The sequence below is a fragment of the Macadamia integrifolia genome, unplaced genomic scaffold (assembly GCF_013358625.1).
Source record: "Macadamia integrifolia cultivar HAES 741 unplaced genomic scaffold, SCU_Mint_v3 scaffold23, whole genome shotgun sequence".
NCBI lineage: Eukaryota > Viridiplantae > Streptophyta > Magnoliopsida > Proteales > Proteaceae > Macadamia > Macadamia integrifolia.
The window spans coordinates 786,664-795,403 of record NW_024868623.1 but is presented as its reverse complement, the minus strand read 5'-3'; the positions used below and the strand labels follow the sequence as shown (position 1 = coordinate 795,403).

The window sequence follows — 8,740 nt, the reverse complement described above, 5'->3', positions numbered from 1 at the left end:
TCTGCTCTGTCCCTGTTTCCTCTTTATGATGTACTCCTTTTTTTTTCTTAATATATTCATTCTTTTAGCAAAAAAAGAAAAAAACCTCTGGTGCTAAAATATCGAATGTGGAATTCTAAACATAACCTTATACATTTTTCTTTCTTCCTTTTCAATCTGCTCTTATTTCTCTAAAAGATGCATTTCAGATACATGAAGAACACAACGAGTTTTCCAACCATACAGACCCAATGCAAGTCAGTATACATTAACTAAATCAGCATATTATATACCATGTGATGAAACAATCAGAATAATATTTCCTTGACAAAGTAAAAACCCTGAATATATTCAATATGGATTCAACATGTTTGCTGTTGGGTTCATCAGTACTTGATGATGAATATACATCTGAAGGCTTTTGAACACTTTCCTACAAGATCCCATGGAAGAGAGGGGCTGGATAGCCAGGATCCAAAGTTGGCATTTGTTTACATCAGTGAAGATTGCCATGACAGTAACTAAAGATTGCATCTAATGCCCAAAACTACAATCTTGCACAGAGTGATACTCACAGGGAGAAAATCTCCACGGATCTATTGAAAAAAGAAATCACATCTATTCCCATTCAAATAAGCAAATAAATCATCAACTTGCAAACAAGCAGGCGTTTTGCATTCCACTTCAAATCTAGAATAACAATTAATCCATTTACAACTGGCAACTAATATCCAAAAATAATAACATCCAAGTCACAACCTGCTAGTGGCTTTAGATACTTGAGAGCATCCATTGGAGTTGCAGTGATGGAGGAAACATTAACATCTTGAAACGCTGAAAGTCAACGGACTCGATGCTGGCTCTTATCCCATCACTGTTTGCAGTGGAGTGGGAGCAGGGTTCAATTAGTCACAGTGATTATTACTCTGCCCCTTACTGAACCGTACGAAATCGATAAAGAAAGTTCTTGGGACCTAGAAATATAGAATACCAACCTGAATCGAATTTTAGAACTGAATAATAGACAAGATATGACTATTTGGGGATGAATTTTCCAATGGTTTCAGGCCGAAAGAACTACTTGGGGAGTTGGGGGTAAGATGTTTACTTGAATGATTTGATTTTGTTTTGAAAATATTTGATTCGGTGTTGGAGATTTGATAGTGTGGAGTTTAAACTATTTTTTTGCTTAGAAATGCAGATTAAATCAAATATATTTGGTGTGTTTTGCCCTTTCATGGTAACATATAGTTTTTTTCTTCAAATTTGCCCTTTCATTGTAACATATAGTTTCTTTCTTCAATTTTGCCCTTTCATTGTAACATATAGTTTTTTTCTTCAATAGGTAAATCTTGTCATTTTACTTTTCATATGTATACTTGAAAAAATATATACTTTTTTTATAATGACATGTATAATGGCAAGTAAAAGATTTTTTTTTTCCAAATTCTCACATCACCACTTTCTTGATGATAATAAAATGCACCTTTTAGAAGTTTGGATACCGTAGCAATGCATTAGGAATCGAATCAGACCACCCCATTAATAAATGGAACATGACCCGATTTTGAAATTATTCAATAAATGGGATAGTTCTAGGATTGGACCCTTGGGATCAAACAAACCAAGAACCATCTAAAGGTTTCTCATTCTGATGAACATAACTTGAACCATCGGTGCATGGCACATTCACTCCTTGCCTCTATTCAGACATTAGTATTTTTTTTTTCTTTCTTTCTTCATATAATGTTATGTTTGTCTAGAATTCATGATCCATTTTGAAGATTGACTTGTTTCGATATATTTTGGTTGAGACCTAAATGAGATTTTTTTCTAAGATCTATGATGGTAGCAGAGGGGTTGGGCCGATAGGTTGTGACCCGACTGGTATGATATAATTCGATCGACCCAACTTGAAGGAGTATGTAATGTACTAATCGTCTTGTTGAACAAGCATTGTAATTTGGGGTTTTTTAGGGTTTTAGGGCGAGATTTCTTGCTGCAATTCGGGCGCTTTTGAGCGATTCCCATTATAACCACCTTTTTCTTTTTTTCGCTAAAGATTCATTGTATTAAGAAGAAATATAAAATGTACATCCCAATATAAAAGGAAAAAAAAATATCACCACCATCATACAAGAAATTGACTAAGATAAAATTTGACCAGCCCCACCTTCGGCATTGCCATCAGCAGGAAAGGCCCCCTTAAATCTTAGTCTGAATAAAAATCTATAAGTTCATAAATCGATATCTTGGACGCTGGTTAGTATCCAATTCCAATTCCAGTGAAACCAACCGAGGCCAAGCTTCCACTGGATACGACACTTCAAATCTCGCTGATGACTTTGCCAAAAAATCAGCAATCACATTTGCCTCCCGGTAACAATGCGTCACCTTCCAATTTATTGAATTCAGGAAAGATAACAGACTCCTCCATCGTTGTAGAGCAAACCATGGGACTAAACCTTTAGAAAGAAGGATTACCACAGCCGTAGAATTGCATTCAATCCAAAGATGCTGAAAACCATTTATCTTTGCCTATTCAAGACCAGCGATCACTGCCAAAAATTCCGCTTCAAAATTTGTTCTGATACCGACATATTCTCTGTAGTTCAAAAGGCTGTCCCCCTTCTCGTTTCTGAAAATTCCGCCTGCTCCGGCCTTCCCTGGATTACCCAAGGAGCATCCATCAGTGTTTAGCTTAATCCATCCTGGAAATGGGAGACACCATCGAACTTCAATAATTTCTCTACGAGTTCTTGTTACCCGAAGAATTCCTATTCTTCTAGCACATATCAGATCCGGGATGGAAAGGGGTTTCCCAAGATATACACTAGAAATCATACAAATTTCTCCTTTCACTCGAGCAAAAATATGTTTATAATGAAGAGCTGGACCATCATGATATCTAGCATTTCTCTCCATCCAGACAGCATATGGGATCAGAATAAAGCCACAAAGCCACACAGTTGAAAAAATTAAATTCTTCCCTTTCCGTTTCCACCATGCTAAAAACTCCCCCATTCTATCAAGGGGCTGCCACCTGATACCGAATAAATCACAAAAAGAATTCCACAGAGATTGGGTGTACTCACAATGAATGAATAAATGAGAGATAGATTCTTCTGCGTGACTACACAAAATGCACCTAGAAGGCATCATCACACCCCTTCTGTGCACCTCCTCCTCCGTGGGTAACCGATTATGAGCAAGCCTCCAACCAAACACAGCTTGACGAGGCTGAATCTTGGATTTCCATAAAATAGAAAACCAAGGGAATTTCTGATTTTTCCCCCTTATCTCCTCCCACGCTGATCGCAAAGAGAATGCCCCAGAATTTGACAACTTCCAATGACATATATCCTCCATAGACGATAAAGAAATTCTTTTTGCCTTCTCAAAGGTCTCAGCAAGAAATTTCGAAGAAACATTTGGAAAAGACCACTCACCATTTCGATTAAGATCCGCCAGTCGCATAGTCCTCCCTATGAACATTTCCTGCTCCAACTTAGAAGACTCCGCCAGGGAAGAATTTTCTAACCATTTATCTGTCCAAAACATGATTTTTTCCCCATTTCCCACTGTCCATCTTTCCATGTCCAACACGAATTTCCACACCCTCTTCAGCCCCGGCAAAATGGAGGAAGATTTATATCCCTTCCTGAGAGAGCCATCTTTTTGAACAAATCTTGCTCTAAAAAATTTACTCATAATATTGTCTTCATGTTTAATCTGCCAGGCGAGCTTGCATAAACAAGCTTTATTAACCTCTCTCAGTTTTTTGATACCCAAACCGCCCTCATCCTTAGGCTTACAAGTGTTCTCCCAATTTATCACAATTTTTTTCCCCACCTCCATTTGACCCGACCAGATAAAATTTCTCATCCACCTCTCTACAGTTTTAATAATGGACTGGGGCCACCAATAAACTGCAAAATTGTGGATAGGAATACTCGAGATTACTGATCGAACCAACTCCACCCTACCAGCCATCGAGAGGAGCTTCCCTTTCCAGGCAGCCAATCTGCATTTAATCTTATCCATCAAAGGTAAAAGATGATTTTTCTTCACTCTTCCCTTGAAGATTTCCACACCCAAATACCTTGTAGGGAATTTTGAGGCCTGAATTCCCAATAAATTACTGATGAATTGTTTCCTGTGAGGGGCAACCTTCCCAAAGAAAGCTTTGCTCTTGTCGAGATTAAAATGTTGTCCAGAGAAGTCCTGATACTTTGATAAAAATAAATGCAAATTTTTAACATATTTCGCCAACGCATTCATGAAGATGAAAATATCGTCCGCGAATAATAAGTGAGTTGGAGTGCAGGTACCTCTTGGACCTGGCAGCGACTTGATTGATCCTTCCAAGGCCAATTTATTTAATCCTCTACAGAGCACTTCCTCAGCTAAAATAAACAAAATGGGAGATAACGGATCGCCTTGACGAAGACCACGACCCACACCAAAAAACCCCTCTGGACCTCCATTTATTAGAACCGAAATCCTTGAGGATGAAAGAATTCCTTGAATCCAAGAAATCCATTTCCTAGGAAAACCAAACTTCCCAAGGACAGCAAATAGAAATTCCCAGGATAGAGAATCATAGGCTTTTTGTACATCAACCTTGAGCCCCATCCCACCTCCCCTAACCGTGGAATGCATCAGATTTGCCAATTCTGAAGCAAGGCTAATGTTTTCTGATATTATCTTCCCCTTTTGGAACGCCCCTTGTTCCTCCGAAATCAGCTTTGGCAGTAAAATTGCAACTCTACTTGCCACAATTTTTGATAATACCTTGCAAAAATAATTTCCCATGCAAATTGGCCTATACTTGTCAAGAGAAGTAGCCCCCACCACCTTAGGGATAAGAGTGAGAAAAAAATTATTCACACCCTTTGGAAGGATTCCCCATCTGAAAAAGTGCAAAACAACCCTGCAAAAATCAACCTCAACAATACTCCATACCCGCCTAAAAAAATTCCCTGAGAAGCCATCAGGTCCCGGGGAACTATCTGGGTCTAATTCCCAAATAGCTTTTTTTATTTCCTCTAAAGATGGTTCAGCCTCCAAATAAAGAGCATCATCGTCCGAAATAATGCATGGAATGCAATCCAACAGCTCCGGGTGAGGAGAAGTAACAGATAATCTGTGGAATTCCTCATAATAATTGACAATATATGAAGATAATTGTTGCTGGTCATTCATCCACTCCCCATCAGCATTCTGCAACGTACGGATTTGATTTCGAGCCCTTCGCATTTTCACTGATAGATGAAAGAACTTTGAATTTTTGTCCCCATCTTTCATCCACCTCAACTTAGCTTTTTGAGCCCATAGATTATCCTGCAACTGGGTAGCTTTCAACAGCGCTGCTTTGGCATCAGCCTCGCGACCAAAAAGATCATCTGACATCCCTGCAGCCTCAATTTCTTGATGAACAGAATTTAGGTGATCAGAAGCTTTTTTGACTTCGTTATCAATATTGGGAAAATTTTTTCTTCCCCAAGGCTTGATAAACAGCTTAACACGCTTCAATTTCTGAGAAAGAATAAAAATTGGATTTCCAGATATTTCCTGGTTCCACACATCTTGAATTACATTATCAAAAAGATCATGCTCCATCCAAAAATTATTAAATCTAAAAGGAATGTTACCTGGTCGGGCGATCGAATCTGACACAACTAAAATGGGAGCATGATCAGAGGATGACCTTAACAGGACCCTTTGAAGAGTACTTTTAAACATATCCAACCATTTACTGTTGCAGAAACTTCGGTCGAGAACAGCAGCTACATTACCTCACCGGCGATTGTTAGTCCAGGTAAACATCTTACCTTGCGAGGGTACTTGTATCAAAAGACAAGTATCCACCATAGATTGGAAATCAGCTGCTGATTTTGCATTAAATCTCCCTGGACCCCTTTTCTCGTTGGAAAGAAGGGTAGCATTGAAATCACCTATCACCGACCAGGGTAGATTTGGATTCACCACCAAACCTAACTCCGACCAAAGCTCTCTCCGTTTGACCATAAAGCAATTAGCGTGAACAAAAGTTAGGCCTACACAATTCCCTAACCAATCCACAGTAATTGATAATTGCTGATCAGACACCGCGATGATCGAGGGTCGAGGAATTCCTTGTTTCCATATTACCCATATATTAGGGACCTTGTCCATGCGGAAATTATGAATGAAATCAGTCTCAAACCCCAATTTTTTAAAGAACAAAAAAGGGAATTTGCTCTCACTAATCATTGGCTCCGCTACGCAAACAACGTCAGGAAAATGATCTCGAATAAAAAAAGATAAGGCTCTTAAACCAGCAGCCTTCTTCGCTCCTCTGATATTCCAAAAGAGGACTTTCATTGGAAAATTATGAATTAATTGGTGTTGCCAGACTTACTAGTCTGGCCTGCTTTCTTCTTTTTTTTTTTACCTTCTTTTGAAGAAACAACCATTCCTTTTTCTCGAGCATAAAGGGCATTATCTATCTTCTCCATCTCCTGATAATTAGAAGCCGTTCTACCATCCCTTCTGGAAGAGCTGAAGAAGCTACCATGCGGCAAGACCCCATTCTCTGGCGAGGAACGAGTTGAAGGAACGTTTCTAACTCCCCTAAGCAAAGACACTGTTCCACGACCTTTGGAGGTGCTACCCGTTCTTGTTGGCCTTGGTGGGAGTTCCCTAGCAGCAGGGGCGTCCTCCTCCCTCTCATTTTCCACCGAGTTCTCTGTAGAATCAGATGAACTCTCATGACCCGACGGGTCTGCACTATCCACTGCTTCAGAGTCCGACCCGGATCTAGCCACATTAATATTCAAATTTGAATTAGATGGGCGGACAGAGATATCTCCACGATTTTGTGAGTTGGAGTTACCTAAAAAGGCAGGATTTGTTGCCAAAGTGTCCAAGACAATCAGAATATCTCCCTCCTTCTCAGCATTCTGATTGGCTGAAACACAAATAGAAGAAGATTGTTCCTCAATGGACGTTTTTCCATTGATTGCATTCAAACCATGGCCCTCCTTCCCAGCTACATGATTGGCAGGTGAAGCTGCAATTATGGAAAGAGGATCATGAGGAACGGTTTCCACAATGGGCGTTCTACCCGAGTGAGACGCAACTCGGACCGAGTCCACTCTATCTTCAACGTAGACTGCACCTGGTACAGAGGCCGACCTGTCCATAGCAGCTTGTTTTTCATCTTCAAGCCTCTTAGATCTACATTCTCCCACCTTATGTCCCAACCTCTTACAAAAGCCACATCGACTAATGTCATCTTCATACTGAACTCGTTGTCTGAATCCAAAAATTCTCGTTGTACCTGGTTCGAGACGTTCAACTTGAACCTCCTCTATGCAAGATGCAGTTTCAGTAGTATCGATATCCACTAATACTCTAGCATAGTGACCCATTAATCCCTGCTTGGTATGGCGATCCAGAGCAACCGGTCTCCCCACAGCTTTTGCAATGGATAGAAGAACGTTCTCATGCCAATATTCTAAGGGGAGATCAGGAAATCGTATCCAGATTAGCTTGGACCAGGTTTGCTTAACATGGATGTTGAAATCAGGTTTCCAGTGTTGGAAACGAATGAGTTGCGATCCTATTTTCATAGGGCTTCTTCTCCATACTGCCACCTTATCCCCTTCACATTGAAATTGAAAGATAACAAAACCCTTTCCAAGGGGATGCATTGTAACCCTCTGGCTTAGGTTCCATTTGTCTGCGGCCTCCTTTCTTAGAGCGTCCAAAGAAATAACTCTAAAATCAACCCTTCCAATAAGGGCAAATCGGAAAGACTGCCTCTTAGATTCGTAATCCTGTTGAGGGATTATGATTCTTCTAATCTCCCCTGCTTGAATCGGTTCTGGAAGAGAGTCGATCGCAGGCCATGATGCATTCCCTACCGCCTTAGCATATGATCGGTTCGGTCTCAGTGCATCTGAGTTTGCTTCGCCCATAGCCATGGTTTCCTGGTACACAGGACCTCTATCCAGATCCTCACGAGCCCCACCATCATCATCTACTTCTTCGCCATTCCTCCTATTCTCTGGTAGTCCATCCATCCCTCACCTCTTCTCCTTTTCCCAAACCTCCGATTCTTTCCCTCGGGTTACTGGATTCCTAACCACCTTTTTCTATATAATGGATCATTTTCTTTTTCACCCGAAGACGTAGCAAACCACATCAATGTGTGAACCTCATTAAATCTGTGTTGTATGAATATATGTTTGTCTTTTTCTTCATATTTGTTGGTGTTTGCTCAAACATATAAGTGTGTATGTTTTAAAAATTCAAGGATAGTGCATTTCTCTAGATTATCATAGGGTAAGAGATGGGCAAATGCATGTAGCCTTATCTGCTTGACAGGATAGGCTTTTTCCAATTCTCTAGAATATAAAAATAATGAATTTAAGTTCTTTATCACTCCAAATGGTTACTGATTGATTGAGATTGAGACAGAAGCTATCAAATACAGGAAATCATGCAATATCAATTCGAAGGGTCAATCCATATATTTGCAAGTGCAAACTTCCAATAGGAATAGTAATTCCATTTTTCTTGAAAAACCAATTAAAGATAATTGAAAGTTATTTGGGACTTATTTGGGAGTTATTTTAAGGGGTGACCTACAAAGATGTAGACCACTAGCTTATCCAAAATTGGCTAATCTGAAAGAGACCGACAGGGAGAACAAAAAATATAATGAAAATCAGTGCATCTCTTTCCCAAAAAGGCCCTAAGAATTATCTCTGTA

The 8,740-nt window shown here is 39.8% G+C and overlaps 1 long non-coding RNA gene across 1 annotated transcript; it reads right to left on the bottom strand.

Annotated features, from left to right (window-relative positions):
• Window positions 1–303: 303 nt before the first annotated feature.
• On the bottom strand, window positions 304–1,170 carry LOC122066218. The gene is made up of 2 exons (XR_006136289.1): window positions 975–1,170; window positions 304–853 (listed from the first exon to the last, which is right to left on the bottom strand). It is a non-coding gene; the product is annotated as an uncharacterized LOC122066218 (long non-coding RNA).
• Window positions 1,171–8,740: the final 7,570 nt, after the last annotated feature.